This window comes from Stegodyphus dumicola, chromosome 8, assembly GCF_044657685.1.
Source record: "Stegodyphus dumicola isolate Sdum_Otavi_A_Nest chromosome 8, ASM4465768v1".
Classification (NCBI taxonomy): domain Eukaryota; kingdom Metazoa; phylum Arthropoda; class Arachnida; order Araneae; family Eresidae; genus Stegodyphus; species Stegodyphus dumicola.
In genome coordinates, this window is record NC_140775.1 from 172,199,764 (window position 1) to 172,218,274 (window position 18,511).

Sequence of the window (18,511 nt, forward strand, 5' to 3'; positions counted from 1 at the left end):
CGTATCTTATCGCCAAGATTTCGCAATTGTGTCTCCTAAAACCCAAGTCGCCCTTTAAAAGGGCGAGTATATAAGGTATTTCTCCCGCCTTCTTAGCATGTCCTCGTGGTGTAGCAGTCAGCACGCTCGACGCGAATTCGAGAGGTCTGTGGTTCAGTCCCAGAGAGGGCAGTGCTCCTTTTTCAACTTTCCTGCTAATAAAATAACCTAATGCCTCATAGTAGCACTCCAACTAAAAAGTGGTGAATGATGATTCTTCAGGATTTGGCATTTAGGTCCCCTAATGCCCAGTCGCCCTTTAAAAGGAGGAATATATAACGTATTTCTCCTGCCTTCTTAGCGTGCCTTCGTGGTGTAGTGGTCTGCACGCTCGGCACGTATTCGAGAGGTCCATGGTTCGATTCTCGGCGAGCACATTGCTCATTTTTCAAGACTTCTGCTTCCAAAAAATCTTAATGTCTCTACAGTAGGAGTTTGAGAAAAGAATAAAGTAAATGTGACATTTTCCGAAATCTCTATTAAAAGCAATTCTTGCTGAGAAATATAACATTCTTACTTAAAAAAATTAGTTAAATCCATGTTAAAGAGCATGAATTTTGTTATTTTACCTAAAAACTCTAAGTCCCGTTACTTTAACTTTTTTTTTTTTTTTTTTGTTAAATATAAACTGCTTGCCCAAAGTGTCCAGATACTTATGTGAGTTCATTTTCAAAGCTTTTTGTATGAACTATATTTTTTTTAAATCGAAAACCTTCGGAATAACATTTTAGAAACCCCACAGTTTTTTTTTTTTTTTTTTTTCAAAGATGATCAATAATATATGTGAAAGGAAAACAAAGTCATTTTGTTAACATTTAGAAACTGATATTTGCAAATAAAACCGAAAAAACATATGTTTCTCAAAATAAATGTGAATCTCTCTAAATAACAAATAATCTATGAACCCTAAACTTGTAGCAGAGCTTTATCAAATACACAAAACAGTTGTTAATCTAAACACAATTAAAGTTAAAATGGTAGGCCAATATACTGGGTATATTAGACGAGAGGTATTAAAAAACAATTCTAAGTTGCTGAAACAACAGAAAGTTCCATCTTTCTTTCTAAAAGCTAATGAGGGAAAAAAAATTCTGAATGTTAGGAAAAAAGCGGTTTTTTTTATGAAGAAAGCTAATTTACAATCTTCGTTAAGAATAATCAGTTTTCAGCATGGAGAAGCTCGAAAGAAGGCTATTGTAAACTGAACATCGTTCCCAGTGCCAAAGAGGAAATTATGACATTATGGTATAGGAGTAATATCACCATTTGAAATTGAAATTTTAAGATTACAAATAATGTAACGAATTAGTATAAAGATACCTATATTTTAAAATGATATTTGAAGTTACCAAGATAAACTAAACCTGCAAAATATAAGATAAAAAAAGGTAATCCCTAAAACAGTGTATCTGCATATGCATAACGTATTATATATAATCCAGAATTATAACAGAAGTAAATCATATGGTCCAGAACTAAATCATATAGTCAGAATTAAATTATATAGTCTAGAACTAAACCATATATTCAGAATTGAATCCTCTAGTCATTTTTAAAGTTTATTGCGAATATTTTTGGGTATTAAATCAATATTAATTAATATTTATTTTGGGTATTACCTGTCCAGAAGCAACATAATTTTGCTTTCTTTCTTTAGAATTTAACATTTAAAGACAATTCGTACTTTTTCCAAAATTTCTAAGTTGTATTGAAAATCTAAGTTCTTATTTTAGCTTATTAAAAACCTAACTATATCTCTTAATTTAATAATTTTTTCCTTTTTTATAATAGAACTATTTCAAGAAGAAAATTCTGCTTGACTTGCAATATTTTATTTTGTTGTTTCGCTTTTAATACTATTTTCTCCCCTCCGTTTCTCTGTTCCTTAGTTCCCTTTTCCTCCAGAAGAAGAATTGCATTATTAGATTTGATAATTAGATGAAAGAGAAGTCATTTTAGTACTATATCTATAGGATATTTACTTATTTGAATACATTTTCTTACATTATAAGGTATTTCCTCCGCCTTCTTAGCCTGTCTTCGTGGTGTAGTGGTCAGCACGCTCGACGCGTATTCGAGAGGTCCGTGGTTCGAGTCCCGGCAAGGGCATTGCTCATTTTTCATCTCTCGTATTTCATAGTAACCTAATGTCTCCACAACATAACTAAATAAATTTGAAAAAAATCTTTTATGAAATCAACACAGTTTTTCACTATGATCTTAGTTTTCAAAATAGCGAATATGGCTTAATCTATAGTACTGAACGAACAGTTATGGGTTCAAAAATCAGTGGATCGAAAACATGCCTCTGGGAACTAAATAATAGGAAACTTAATTTTAGTTATGGAAAATGCGCATTCTCTTTCACCATTATTTCTCAGTTGACAAATCCCAAATTTATGCGATATTTAAACTATAAATTTAACACAGTGTACAATTAATTTATTAGTTGATTAATATGAACCTTTTATTTTAAATATTTCTGCAGCACAGTTTTATACAATTTAAATTCAATGCCGTTTTACATAGTTTACTATTCAAAAACATAACAAATTTGCATGAATTAATAATTCTTGCTCATAAAACAATTATTGTTATCAAAGGTGAATTACAGAAAATCTGTATTACTCTCTTCTGAGAACATACGCCTGTACTATAACCCTCAAAACAATGCTTAAATAGTATTAGTAGCTGATACGGTAAATTGAATGAAACTCAGCTGTTTATCTAATAAACTTCATACGTAAGTCCCATATTTTAATCAACATATACGGTGAGTAAATACTTAATTGTTTGTTGACGTGAGGAGAAATTTTAAAATTATTGTTAAGAATGAAACGATTAGCTTCAAGAAACATACCAAAAATGCATGAGCTTTGTATAGAAGCCCGAGAAAATCAAGAAGATGAGGTAACATGAGATATACACGCAATTCAGGGCTATTCTCGTTTAATATAAATAGGAAGACAAGTTATCCGAAATAAGATTCTACCTGTGTGGATTATTTATTATTTCTGTGTTTTGTATTAAATTAATTTCGTTTTTATATGGTTACTTTTTTGCTTTGATATAAGTAATATGAAAAGATTATCTTTTGCAATGCGTACTTTTAAAAGGTTAATTTAATCTAGACAAATCTGTACAACACAGAGCCGTGCTGTTTGCGGGCGAGCACATCATTCAATTCCTTTGCTGCATTTTGTTTTGCTGTAAGGGCCTCTCGGTAGATTAGGCAGTGTGTAAAAGGTACATGATCATTACTAGCAGATAATAACAAATGCTTTAAAACCAATATTTACACCCTTCATCGCTTTTGTGCTATCTGTGCATACTTCAGTGCAATTTGTTTCAATTTTAAACTTTTAGTTTTAAAAATTCGTCAACTTTGCTTTATATTTCTTACCTTTTTCCATGATCTTCCGAAGTTAATTATTTTATGAGATTTAAATAAAAGCCTGTCTTATGAAAGCATTTTATACATTTGTTTCGTCCAACTAATTGAAAATTTTGGGGCATTTTTTTATATTGCTCGAACTAATCTTTGCTAGTTCCAAAAATTCTACTGGAAAATAAAAAGTCATTGAAAAAAAGAAGTTTTTCGAATTTCATCACCATAATTACTTTTTGTCCTATTACTTTAATGGATCTTCTCCAATAGTGCACTGCTTTTCATTTTCGTCAATTAGATTTGAAACGTCGTAGGACACGAGTAAATATTTTTCTCTAACAATCACGAATTTCTCAAAATATTTTTTTTTTTTTTTTTTTTTTTTTTTGCTTTATTTGACGATTTTAACAGTCGTTCGATGTATTTACTATTTTCGTTTATTGATGTACGAAAGATGGATTCAAAGTGCCTTTTTAATTATGATAGTTCCATAGTCTCCATACATAACATTTTATTATTAATTAAACAAAGAAGGTACTCATTACTGTCACAGTCGTTTAAAGCAAATTGGTTTGATCATATCAAAATAAACCTCCTTATATTTTCTTTTTCGCTATTAGATGCCACTTTCTGATTACAAGCTTCTGCTTAAAGACACTTCTTAGCACTGTCGCCTGCGCAATTTTCATCCATTTACACATGGGTAAAACATAGTTTTATCCCAAAATATGAATACGATCTCTCATTATAATAAAAATAATGTTTTATTATTAGTAGAAAATTAAGAATTTTAGAAAAAGTATTTCATAGAGGTTTATCATTTTCTTTCCCCTATTTCTTTCATTTTATTTATTTATTTAATTTTTTTACTGTTCAATTAATTATTTTTCCAAAAAAATATATCTTATATATAATTTAAATATCTGATAGCTAACTCATATATGTTGTTATGTTATGAGAAAAATTACTCACGGATCAAGGAATAATTCAGTTTTGTTCCCTTTCTTTGTCGGAAAACACCAAAAATGCATATGTTTAACGGGTCACACTGTAGAGTCATTAGGTTAATTGGAAGCAGAAAAGATGAAAAATATGCAACCGCTTTCGCCTGGAACCGAACCACGGACCTCTGGAATACCGGCCCAACGTGCTACCGTGACACCACGAAGGCACGCTAGGGAAGTGGGAGAAATACCTTATATACTCCCCTTTTTAAAGGGCGACTAGTGTTTTAGGGGACCAAGTCGCCAAATCCTGGGTGCGGAGAATCATCATCGACAACCCTTTTAGTTCGGGCGCTACTTGTCATTAGGATTATTTTTACAGGCAGAAAAGATGAAAAAATAGCCTTTAAAAATTGCCTGGGAAGATATAATCATGTTGGAATTTGTCCAGTAATATCACTAATTTTTAAATGAATATTCCTAAGCATCAAATTTCTCTGGTTTGATCGATGAGTTGCTTATTAGTGTAAATGAATGGTCTACCAGAATATGGTTAATCTTCGACGTACTTTCTAATAAACACTTTATACTTCTCAAAAACTTTTTTTTTCATGCCTCTAGGGCTTTTTTCAAAACAATAGTGAAAAAAAGGGTTATTGCTATATATCGAAAAGCGCAATAATTCTTAAACTTTGAAAGTGATTTCTTGCGCATGCGTACTTTTCATGAACAACTTCTGATACTTAATAATCACAGTACCAGGTTTGAATTTTAATCATATTTCTGTTGCAGAACGTTGAGGAAGAAAGATGCTAGAAATTGCAAATTTGGAAACCTTATATTATAGGGATTCCACCATTCAGTAAACAAATGTAGTAGGTGCTATTGCCAGTTAATAAACTTAAATCATTATTGTAAAATAAACTTGAAACTTAACTAAAAGGATTTAATTTTGTGTCTCCTCTCTGTTTTAAAATAAGAGGGCACAAATTAACGGTTTTGCATATAAGACGTTTAAAATATTTAAAAATACATTATAATTTGTATAAAATTAAAACAGGTTAAAAAAAGATAATTACAGTTTGTATGTTACCTGTTAAAAGTTCACCACATGGTTGTATTATTATAATGCAGATAGTTTTATGTATACAAAAAATAAAAAGTTTGCAATCGGTACAGTATATAGAGTTAGAAATCCGTTTTATTTATTGTCATAATGATGTAAAATAATACTTTATGAAAAATATTATTCAAATTTAGAAATAAAAAATATAGATTTTTTTTAAAAAAATAACCGCATGTCAATGTTTAATCGCTGCTATGAACTGAAGTGTAGTGACCAATGACCTTTATTCCTTTGCATACGTTTTTCAGAACATTTCAGTAGTGAACAGTTGCGTTAGATAATAGTAGTCTATTTTCTCTGTTTTTACGTTGAAGTAAATTTTCAACTAAAATACGAAGTAAATTGACGCTTGATCCCCATAAACTCAAAATGAAAAGCAGTCTGTGCTTTATTTCCGAAAATACACCATACCGCTGGAAAATAGAATGGAGTCTTTCGCACCCAATAAAGTTATATTTTAATGAAGAACGTATTTATTATCAGTGTGACATCCGCACACGTCGGAAAGGTGTAGCAATAGTGTGAAATTTGGTCCGAAAGAAGTCGCATAGCATAGACAACATATTTTCTATTCATTTAATGCTGGTATGAAGAACTAACACTGTTCAAGTTCTGGCAAGAACAACTAGGAAACAGAAATGGAAATACTGGCGGCGTCGACTGCATGTGGATGCATGAAAGCATGTTTACAAGTCGTAAAAATAGTGCTCGATGAAAACTTCTTCAATAACGGACATCTGCGAGCATTTGCCGTGAAACGAGAAAAACGCTTCTTGTGATGATCTCCGATTGCAGTGTTACCACATCAATGAATATATATATATATATATATAAATTGAAGATGAATCGAAATTTTTTCCAATTGTTGAAGGAATGGAACAATCTGGTTATATTCAGTGCCAGGTGAACCACAAACACAATTTCATTCATTCTGAAACTGGCACACACATATACACACCTGTAGAATATAGAAAGTATCTGAAGAAATTTAAAATGGGGGGGGGGCATACAGAAGCCTCTTGCCATCATCTCGAATCCTACTTCGCAGAGATTATGTGAATGAAAAACAAGCCTCAAATGATAATGTTATATTTGGTGTAATCGCTAAACATTTTCCACCCGAAACAAAACTTCGTTTCCATTTGCGAATGGCATGCCATTAATACTAATTTACTAATGAAATTTCTTTCTGAAACGTTAAAACAAATTGCTGCTTGACTTAAATTGGATTCCAATTTAACATCTGTGCGACGATATAAACATCGGTGTTAAACTTGCGAGTCGCAGAAAAATGTTACTTTTTAATAAGATGACGTATCTACTGTCATACATTCGTATAAATATGTGAACTACAAAAATCTGAAATTGACTTTTTTTATTGGGAGAAATATTTACTCGGGCATATTTGTGATACGCAGCTAAAGGATATTTAAAGATGTAATTCTTTATGATGAAATTCGCAATTTGGATGTTACTGTGCAAAACAAGAAGCTTGAAAATCTTTACTCTGGCCGATTTTCTACTAAAGTACAGAAAGGCCAAATCTCTTTTGCATTGTCAAAAACTGCACAGTTTTAGAAAAATCTATATTCAGTTGATTATATTGTTGATGTTTGTTCCTGAAATTAAATTTTAACGGAAACCGCCAGAAAATAAAGATTTCATTAGAATGTGAGAAAAGAAGCAATCACGTATAGCACAAAAACACATCGCAGCAAGCCATCACGTTAAAAAAATTTTTTTCCTTCCTTAAAACAGCTTAAAAATTTAGTCAGATAAATTACAAAGAAGAAAAAAATCGTATTTAATACAGAAACAGTTCAAGAAATATAATTAACACTCAGGAGTAACAAACGAGAAAATTAATTAATCAACCTAAACTCTAAAGTTAATTAGCCTTTGATGCTTTTTATCAGAGGCCAGCATAATGAAAAGAAATTTCCCTTCTTTCTTCCAAATTTTTTCCTTCCTTTTTCTAATCCACTTTCAATTAGCGTTCAATGCGCCTCTTAAATCAAAAACTTTATTTAGAAAATGTCGTCTCTGAAGTTAGAAAAGTTAAAAATTGCGGCTTTTCATTTAGATAATAGGTTCCTAGATGGAAAAGCAGGTTAGAGAGATGCCGCGTATATAATATTTCCTCCCTCTACCCCTCTCTCCCGAACTCATCCCCGCAGCGGTAAGTCACTTTGGAACGTTAATAATGGCGATGTTGTCAATAGGCAAAACACGGCAAGCGTAATGAATGCCAACATCTCTATCTCCATCTATCTATCTCTCCATCCCCACGTAATTAATTATTCCTACCTCCTCTCTGCTCTCTTGTACCACCGAACAATGTAGAGGGGTGAGCGGCAGGGTGCACGGCGGAACATTTAGTGTAATTAGGAAAGAAGACACCGGTAAGCACAGCAAGAGGGGAAAGGGGATTTGCTGTTGGATATCAAATCTTCTCTACCTGATTGGTTTGCTACCGTGAATGGTTGAAATTTGCGCATGCGATCTGTAACATTCCGCGAGAGATGAAAGGGAGAGAGAAAATGGGGGGGGGGGAGGTGAAGCATATTAGAATATGCTTGTTTCGCCACCGCTGCTGCCATCCGCGGAAAGGAAATATATTAAGTTGTATGTGCCTAGTTAAACATCGTCACCGACCTCCAATTAATCAAGTAAGATTCGTTTGACTACTCGTACTTAGTTTGTATTAATATAAATAAAGTGTCTTTATTCATTTTTTACGTCGTATATAAAATGTATGGAAGCTGTTCGTTAAAAAATGAAAGTTTAAAAATCAATTGTAAAAGTTTATTAAGAGTATGAAAAAAGCATCTGAACTGGTAATGTAATTAAGAGTTATGCATCAGCTAGCAAAACTTAGATTTTACAAAATTAAAATAATAATAATCTTTTTTTGCCTGGTGAATATGGTCAATAAAATTTCTAAACAAATAAATAATCAATGGAATGCGGGCATATCAAATTGACCTTAATATAAGACATTGTTTTTCCCATATAATGCTTTTTGAGATACATATCTATATTATATGCGTTGTTTAACGTTTAGACATAAAGTATATTTCAGTAATTTTTCTCTTTTAAGTTAAAAGCAAATATAATTCCACATTTCGTATACAGTTGTGGTATTTTAGGTTAGTCTTTAACTTTTCTTGACATTAGAGCATTTATTAGTTTCTTGTAAAAATCCTTTAAAATATCGAGTTCATACATATGAGTACAGCTTTTTTAATGTAAAATCTCTTTAAAATATTGAATCCTCTTAAACATAAGGCTCTCTTATGTTGAGACTAATTCGAATTGATTTTAGTGTTTTTTCCAGTATCCGTATTACTACTAATCCGTATTGATTTTAGTGTTTTTTTAGTATTTTTATTAGAGCATTAATTGTTGATCTTAAATTGTCTTTTTAATATCTCCAACTTGCTAATATTTTTTCTCAATAAAAAAATAAGTAAATTCGGCAGATTTAATAATAATTTATTCAAAAATTCGTGAAGACAAATTGAGTGATCATTTTAAGCTAATTGTACATCATGAAATAATAAAATGTTTTGAATAGAATATAATAGCTGTACATGATAATGTAATAATAAGTCATTTGCTCCTTTGCTAATAGAATAGGTATTTTCCCTGATAAGTCAAATTTGTGGTGTGTGTGTGTGTGTGTGTATGTGTGTGTGATTATGGCAAAAGCCTCGAGGGCTATCTGCCTAAGGGGAGGGATGCCTTCGTGGAGGACTTTCTAAGGGAAACTGGCTCGTATACACGTCAAATTTGTGGTAAAAATGCTTATTCTGTTCCAGAACCATATTGTTAGATTTCCTAATTGCTGTGATTTTATTGTTGATTTTAATTTAATCTTGACAAGTTGGCTGTGCAAATGGAAAGAATGGATAACTATTTTATTTCAATGCATAAATATACTCTGACCAGGACATTTAGAATTTAAACAATTAAGTCCGTATTCGAAATATTTGACTCGGACATTTCGAATTCGGACCAACGAGAGATCAAATTCAACGAGTCTGAATTCTAATTTTTCAGCAATTTTAGTATTTGTATCAAATTTGACGTGAGATTTGTCAAATAATTTATGGCCAAAGTAAGGGAAGAAGGGGAAAAGAGGATTCCTTCGCTTCAATGCACATATTCATCACTACACCACACAGTTAATTTTATATTTTAAAAATTAGAAATATTTTAAGACATCGTTTCTCAAATCTTTTTCAAGTGGGTACCACGTTTATAAATTAAAATGTTCGACTGACCGCCTTAATCTTGTCCTCTTCGAAAGCTTTTTAGCATATTATTACCAGTACACATATATTTTAAAAATACAGCTAATTAAACTTCGTTAAAATTTATATTGGTTTCAAGTAGTTAAGTTAATAGAAGAATATTATTTTCAATAATTCAAAGCTATTTAAGTTTGGATAATCTTTATTTTATTAACTTAAAGTTAAATAAATGTTAGTAATCACATTTGACGTGGATGAGATTTCCAACTCTTGTACAGCTGTTCTATGTGTGGATGTATGCTTGTAACCTCAAGTCGGAGATCGGCATATATGAAGTCAACTTCGGTATTTTGTTTTGATTTGAGTTACTGATTATCATTTCTCATATAGGTACATCTAAGCGAACTGAAATATTTTTAAACTACCATTGTAAACTTCACTTTTTACTCACAATAAGATCCAGAAATTAACTATATGATCTGCCTGAAATTTCATTTTAAATCCGATGCCATTCTTCAGTTCAATTAAATGTTCTCTTTCATTAAATAACAGTTTGTTATTTTCAGTACCGCAATGAAAAGGATCACGAACTCATGAAAACTCGTTATATTTGCCACTTAGAAAACAAGTTTTAAATTGTCACTGTTCGAGTTTCAAGATGCGAACTTATATCACTCCATAATCCTTTTCCACTGACTATATCATTTTGTAGACTGTAAGCCTGGAAATGGTGAATAAATTTTATTTTACACAGCTAACTCACAAACCAAGTTTCCTTTCGAAAACTTTTATTTTCTCATAGGTTGACAATACATCTGAAAGATAAACCAGTATACAAGGTATTTAGGTAGAATAAAACGATAATAAATTTTATAAAGTGTCTGCCTTGGGAGAAAAAGTAAATAGGCGAATGGCCATGGGTTATTTCCGGACTATGAGATTTTTAGCTATTGTTGAGTATAAGCAGTTGATTTTAATTTTCTTTTTGTCCTTTTTGAAAATCTAGGAGGACTACAAGAACAGGCTTCGAAGATTGACAAGCAGGCACAAGAGCAGGCTTGGTTGTCAAAGACTGTTTAAAGTTATTCAGATCCAGAATTATTAAATGAAACAAAGATTTATTGACGAAATGAAAATCTTGAAGATATTTCGGATTTTCTTTCAGTTACTAATTGATTTTTAATTAAATGCGGTAAACTTAAAGATTAGATGTTTTCCAGTTAAATTGTTTAATTTTATGAGAACCAAGTCATTTCTAATTAGAATGTTCGAAAAACGTACATTCCATGCGATAAAGATAAAAGGATAAATCAAGCTGATTATACGTGTAATTAAAAAATTTGCAATGCAGAATATATATATATATATATATATAAGTAAACAATTTAATTAATAGTAATTGCCGAATACTTGTGCAAAAGCTGCAAAGTAATAATGCGCGTAAATTTACTTCGTATTACAAAGTTTTGCTGAAATAATATAGTACTTTATGTTATTGTAAATAAAAGAAATTGAAAATAAGGTAAATTAATTAAGTAATATAATGAAAGAACTGAAAATATGGGAAAATTATCTGATGTAACAGTAGATGTCTTTTGCCAGTAGATCAGTTTTTAAATAAAATTAAAAAGCAGTTTACTCCGTTTTTATTAATTACTTAATATAAATTTTTTAGAAATGAAGCAAAGGATTTTTTTCAGTTTTTAAAAATGAATATGCGTTTATCTGTTAACACATTTATTTATAAACCCTACTAAATAGACACTATTAATTAAAATGTACAAAAATAAATCAAAATAAAAATATTACTTGGAGATATTGATTTGCAGCAAACGTACCGATTTTTCTCTCAGTTCGTTGCTTGTTAGGAGAAATATTAGAGTATTTTAAGTTTTCCTTTATAAAGTGCAACATCCGTCGTCCGACATTTTTTTCATTTATTGCAGCGTCTGCGCATGCTGATATAAAAATTTGGGTGTAATCCTTTTCTCCCCCCCCATTCACTGCTTGTAAGGTTTATTATTATAATTTTTTTTTCTTTTTTTGCTTCCTTGTAAGACGTAGAGGAAGCATTATAATCGCGAAAAATTTCGGGTATTATATTTCAATGAAAATATCCATTTCGATCGCTCTCAAATCCATTATTTGAGCGATGCTTTTGCGTAACAACTGAAATGTATTAAAAATGGTTTCAAAAGAGATTTTTTTCGTGATGTCTGTACGTACTTCAGTATGTGCTTGTATCTCGCAAAATTAAAAAAAAGTAGCCGTAGACAATGAAATTTTGTACATGAGACTGCTGTAATATGTAGTTCTCACATCCCTTTTTCGTTGCAATCAGCCGAACCAAACTTTGTTACCCGGCTCTGTGAGCTCAGTTTTTTATTCTTGTATGTTAGGCTGTCCTTATGTTCCGTTTAAGGTTTTTATGCCTTCAATTAATTTGCATGCAATAGTTGTAGAATTTTTCAAAAATTTAAATTTGATGCTAACTCTAATGAGGCCGCCATTTGCTTACATTTGAAACTCTTATTAGAATAGTGAATTAAGTCAGCTGGTGCACCAATCCAATGTCTTTTTGGCCAGTGCGACCAAAAGTTAACTTTCAGTTTTGTGCACTGCCAATTTTGTCTTTCTATCTGCTGCTCGAATTGCTTGTTTTATAGTAAAAACTCTAATTTAATTATAATTTTTTTAATTGTTTTTAAGTGTATTTAGTGTTTTACGTTTTGTTGTATTTTACAATTTTTAATGAAGACTGAGTTTTTATGTATTTTTGCGTTGTCGCGAAGTGAAAACTGAATTCATTGAATTGAAATATATCTCTAATGAAATTCCAGGAAATAAGTTTAAGTGAAGTGCAGCAAAAAATATGTGTAATTTAATAGGCCGTACAGGGAAGTCAGATGGTGTCCACATCAGTTATTTTTATTTTAAATTAAGTAATTATTTTGGATTGGAGATATTCCACTCTTTGTCTCATTTTCTCTGCGAAAAACATTCTTCAGTTGAGTACGCAAAGTAATATGCTATTATACTCCTGCTCAAAAAATAAACGACAATGGCAAAATACGAAATAAAACAAAAACTATTTAATGGATAAGCGGGAAATTGATCGAAGAGTTTGGTGTGGCATTACTAGAGCACATAGACAACAAAAGCAAAGACATCCAAAAACACATACATTACGAACATCACATCGCGAAAGACCAAATGGGTCGGAAGAATGTGCAGCGGAAACATCAAGCTAATAACGGGTATGATTAATTCTGGCTAAAATGCACGCCTGACAGCGGCGAGGTAAGATGGCAATAATCACTGATCGCTTGTTGTAGCAGTAGCGTCTATTCTTGTTCAATGCCTTTCGGAGGTCATCGAGTGTGCCTGTCGGCGTACTGTGACCTTATATTCGTCGCCCCAGCATGTCCCACACATTCTGTATGGGATTCAGGTCCGATGATCTAGCAGGCAACAGCAGTGGAATGGTTTCACTCCCAAGATAATTCCACACTATTCGAGCTCTATGCGGGCGGAAGTTATCATCCATAAACATTGCATCGGTACCCACGGCAGCGATAAACGGGCGCACAAGAAGGTGTAGAATTCCGTCGGCGATATTAGACGGCTGTGACGGAAACACCAGAAATCACGTAGAAGTCGGTGCAGCCGTTCATTGCTAACCCAGCCCATATAAGTAAGTCTCCTCCTCTATAATGATCTCTTTCGACGATGTTTCGCGCTCGACAGCGTGTCCCTAGTTCTCGTCATATTATTGTCCTTCGGATATCGCTCTGGATTTTAAATAGAGACTCATCCGTAAAGAGTACGTGGCCCCACTGCTCTGGTGTCCAACTCCGATGTTCCCGGATCCAATTCAACGGCGTTCTGACATGCGATGGGAATAAAGGAACACAAAGCACAGGGTGTTCGGCTTTTAATCCACCTTCGTACAGTCGACGCGACACACTTTGGCAGGATATGGGCTGTCTTGCAGCAATAGAGAGATGAGGCGCCAGCTGCCGTACTGTTAGTGATCTTCCAATAGTAACAGGAAGCGATCATCTGCTGTTGTGATAATCCTGTTGTGATAACGATTCCACAGCCTATTAATGGCACTACGATGCACATTTAACTTTCTCGCCACAGTGGATTGTCTTTCACCAGTCTGCAACACCCTAACAGCCTCCAACGCATTTCATCGTGCAAACGGTGTCTTCAGCTCATGCTTTGGCTATCTCGTATTATACGGAACTATGGCTGTTTATGAACTAACACATAGGTTCGGCATGCACCTTTTTAAGGCGTTGTGGTATGAATGCTGGATTTCGATTTATACTAATTTTGTTTGCCTATTTGCATGCGGCGATGCAACCCTTACCTCATATTTAAATTGTATGCTTTAACTCCCCTTTTTACGTTCAAACTTTTCTTTCAGCATTTTTTTTATTTTTATCTTTATTTTTGGAGCTCCAGTGTATTTTAGCAAAGCCTGAAATACACACACACTCCTCTTTATGAACACTTGAAATTACTAATGACAACTTGCTCATGACAGTCATAGCTAAGCGCGCTTGAAATAGCAACTTAGTGAAAAATGAAACTTGAATTATTCTTTGGTTTTGGGCTTATGTAATTCGTAGGTGTTTACAAGGCTTAACTGCTGAATTTAAATGTGCCGGTGCCTAAAGCCTGAGTAAAAGTATAACGTAATAATAAGTAAAATAGTGAACAGGTGTATTTAAGTAAAATGTTAAGAGAAAATAAATAAAATATCAAATATTAATTAATCAAATTAATAAAAAATGTATAAATGAAAAAATGAAATATACCATAGTAAAATTCCTCTTCCAATACTTGATTTACTTCTCTTACGTTTCGAACGTTTCTCGAATTTCTTATATTCATGGTTTCAAAAGACTAAACGGACCTTTTTTAATCATGTGGAATATAAAATATATTTTCAGTAGTTAGTACACATATGATTTTTTTTAAATGCTATTTATATGAAGAATAAATGAGGAAGGAATTCTTGTGATTTTATTTGAAAATGAAGAAATGAATGAAGAAAAAATAATTCAGCTTGTCTCATCTAGGAGTTCCAGTGATCTCCAGGTGGTTTCCGTAAACTTATAAGGTATTTCTCCCGCGTGCCTTCGTAGTGTAAGGGTTCTGCACGCTGGGCCGGTATTCCAGAGGTTAGTGGTTCGATTCCCGGTTAAGGCTGTAGCTAATTTTTCATTTCTTCGGCTTTTCCTATTAACTTAATGTCTCTATACTGGCGCCCGAACTAAAAGGGTTGAGGATGATGACTTTCCACACCCAGGATTTGGCGATTGGTATAATAATTTTGCGATTGGACCTAATAAAAGGTCCATGGTTCGATTCCCGGCATTACTAATTTTTCATCTCTCCGGCTTCCAAAAAAATCCTAATGTTTCTACAGTGGCGCCCGAACTAAAAGGGTGTTGGATGCGGTTTCCCCACAGCCAGGATTTGGCGATTGGGTTCCCTGAAAACCCCAGTCGCCCTTTAGAAAGGGAAGTATATAAGGTATTTCTCCCACTTTCCTAACGTGCCTTCGTGGTGTAGTGGTTCTGCACGCTGGGCCGGTATTCCAGAGGTCTGTGGTTCGATTCCCGTCGAAGACGTTACTAATTTTTCATCTTGTCTGCTTCAACAAAATATCTACTGTCACTACAAACTAAATAGTTCCTAAAGCTCAGGTTGAACTTAAGCTCTATTTTTGTTAGACTTTGAGCATTCCGTCAAAAAGATAAGTAGCCTGAATGAAGATAATTTATAAAGAGAATGTCTTATTAAGCATTATTGTGAGTTTCTTCTGCATGGTATACTCAATAAATTAAGTTGTATCAAACGAATTTCCTAATATAAACGATTGTAAAAGCAAAGATCATATTTTTTAAAGGCTATAAACTAAAAAATTATTTCTGAAGTGAAAATTTGATAAGCAACTCAATGCAGTTTAGAAAATTGCGTTGCAAATCTTTGGAACGTTTGCAACATTTTTTGAGCAAGTGCAGTCCCAAGAACTGCCGAAAGAACCATAGGCAGATGGTTAACCATAGGCAGATGGTTAACCATAATGATCTTAAAATTATGCTAAATGCAATATGGGATGCATTCTATCAAAAATTTCTTTCTTGTCGATCTGAAATGATATTAAGGTCATCTGAATCACAATAGAAATGGTGGCATCCTCCGGGTCCTTAATAGAGGTATGCTAATTTCGAACTGATTGAAAAAAATCGATTAACTTCATTGAGAAATCGAACGCTGATTCGCTAAAAAAGAATGGTAGCTCTTTTAATGTTCACCCACCGAGAGCTGTTGTTGGAAGCCTGCCAGGAAAGTTCGATTCCTATTTTAGAGGTGAAAAGAATCTTTATCCTCCTGAGTTAAATGTGAGTTTAAGTTTTATCATTTCTTAACTCTTTGAACAATTTCTTATTCTAAAAAACTTTATTGTTAGTTCTATGTAGAAAGGAGAGCTAAGGAATCTCGAAACTACAGTTGAAAAAAATCAATATACGAAGTTAAAAGTTAGGTTGTGTCGATTCTTCAGATCCCCCTCCTCATTCTTTTCTTTCCCCCTTTCATACCATCCTCGCTCAGCGTTCTTGATTTACTTCCTCGTTTCCGATCTTACTCATCAAGGTTATTGTTAGTTATCGCTGAGCCATAAAAGAACTGATTTTCAGTTCAATTAGCAAACGACTCTCGCAGAAAAGTGGGTTTTATCCACCTATACTCCTTTTGAGAGTGAGTGAGAGAGAAATCCTTCAGGTTCCAAAGAAAGCCGTATTTCTTCATTCTTTTGATGAGATCCTTATTCAGGTAACATAAATTTTAATACACTCATCTATCTTTAACTGTCCCAAAAAATATATCGAGGCTAAGAAAATTCCGAATTTGAATTCAGCAACAGAAATTTTGCATACTTTCATTATTACAAAGAAAACTAAAATTTTGTAACTCTTTAATGCCAGTCACGAATTTTTGTTCAATAAAGCCCTTCTAAGTCCCCAAAATGCTGAACAGAGTTTCATAAGAAAGGATCTTGTTATCTGTAGTGTAGTTGAATTTTATTCCCATTTTAAAAAACAGGCCCATATAGCGAGCTTACTTCAGACATGATGTTAAATATCCCATAATCTTCTCCGACAGTAACATGAATTCTTTAGAAGTTTATTCAGGATATAGAATGAGGAAAGTTAATCCTTATATCATATTCACCAGATATAAAGTCATGCGATTTCAACTGTTTCAGCCACATGAAGAAGAAATTGTCTGACACTTGCCACGATAGCAAACATAAAAGTAGTACTGAAGTCATTTTTCACAGACTGAGTTCCACTGACCCTTACACAGCTGCTCTCTAATTGCCTTTACTTTGAGAGCCCGTTATTATTAATGAGAGGGATTACCGATTAATAGAGTAAACTATTCTAAAAAAACATTAGTTACTGATCATTAGAGTAAATATTATACATAAACTAAAATATTGTTTGCTATTAAATGAAATCTGATAGGTATTTACCAACTTTTAGAGAACGTGTTGTTTAACTTTCATTACAAAATACATCTACAACTTAACATATTATAAAATATATAAATTTATACTTTATTGACACATTTTTCAGATGTTGTTAAATTAAAAATATTGGTTTTAACTTCCTTGTACGAAGTAAAAAGGAAGTATTGTAATCGCGAAAAGTTTCAGGCAGCATATTTCAACGAAAATATCCATTTTGACCGCTATCGAATGCAATTTAACGATGTTTTTGCGTGATATCTATACGTAAGGACAGAATAAAATACTCTTTTCCTTCAAAAAAATTATAAAACTGCTTTAAAATTAATTCTGAAGAGAATTTTTCGTGGCGTCTGTACGAACGTACGTGCGTGCGTGCGTACGTACGTATCTCGCATAACTCAAAAACGAGTAGCCTCAGAACGTTGAAATTTTGTATATAGGACTGCTATAACATGTACATGTGCACCTCGTATTTTGGCTGCAATCCGCCGCACCAAACGTATATAAATATATTTATATATATATCCACTCTGTTACCCGGCTCAATGATCTCAGTTTCTTTACTCTTATATGTTTGTAAATTGTACATTTTTTTGCTTTAAAAATGATTGAATTATGTTGCTTTTATCTTCCGGTTAAGGTTTTTATGCCTTTAGTAAATCTCTATGCGATATTTTTAGAATTATCAACAATTTAAAAGTTATTTAAGTGCCGCTAAGCCTTTTTTTTTTATGGCGGCCATTGATTGTTTACATTTGAAACAGCAGACTAGTGGATTTGTTGCCAATCTAGAGAAACTTAGCTTCGCAACAACAAAGATAACGCCTTCATTTATTATTGCCAAATAAATCATGCTTAATCCTTTCTGGAATTTTTTTCGAGGAAATAAATGTTTAAGATTTACTTCGTAATTTTTAATATAGATATTTTGAGTTTTTATGTATTTTCGCCTTCTCGCGCAGTGAGAACTGAATTAATTGAATGAGAAATACTCAATCGTCTGTGAAAAACTGTTTCTTTTTTGTTTTATTTGCTTAATTTTTTTTATACATCATTCTAGCTTTATTATTTATTATAGTATTTGAATAGAACATGTGGCAACGGTTAGATAATTCTATTCTTTAAATGATATAAATTTTGAGCATTCTGAGTTATAATATGAACGAAATATAATGCTGTTAAGTGAACCTAGCGCCAGAGTGT

The 18,511-nt window shown here is 32.7% G+C and overlaps 1 protein-coding gene across 1 annotated transcript in view; it reads left to right on the forward strand.

Annotated features, from left to right (window-relative positions):
- The first annotated feature begins 8,080 nt into the window (after positions 1-8,080).
- Positions 8,081-18,511, forward strand: part of LOC118205261 (uncharacterized) — a 73,357-nt gene continuing 62,926 nt past the window's right edge. Inside the window, exon 1 of the mRNA XM_085821477.1 lies at positions 8,081-8,166. The gene's annotated coding sequence lies outside the window, so the exon portion shown is untranslated. The remainder of the gene's footprint in view (positions 8,167-18,511) is intronic.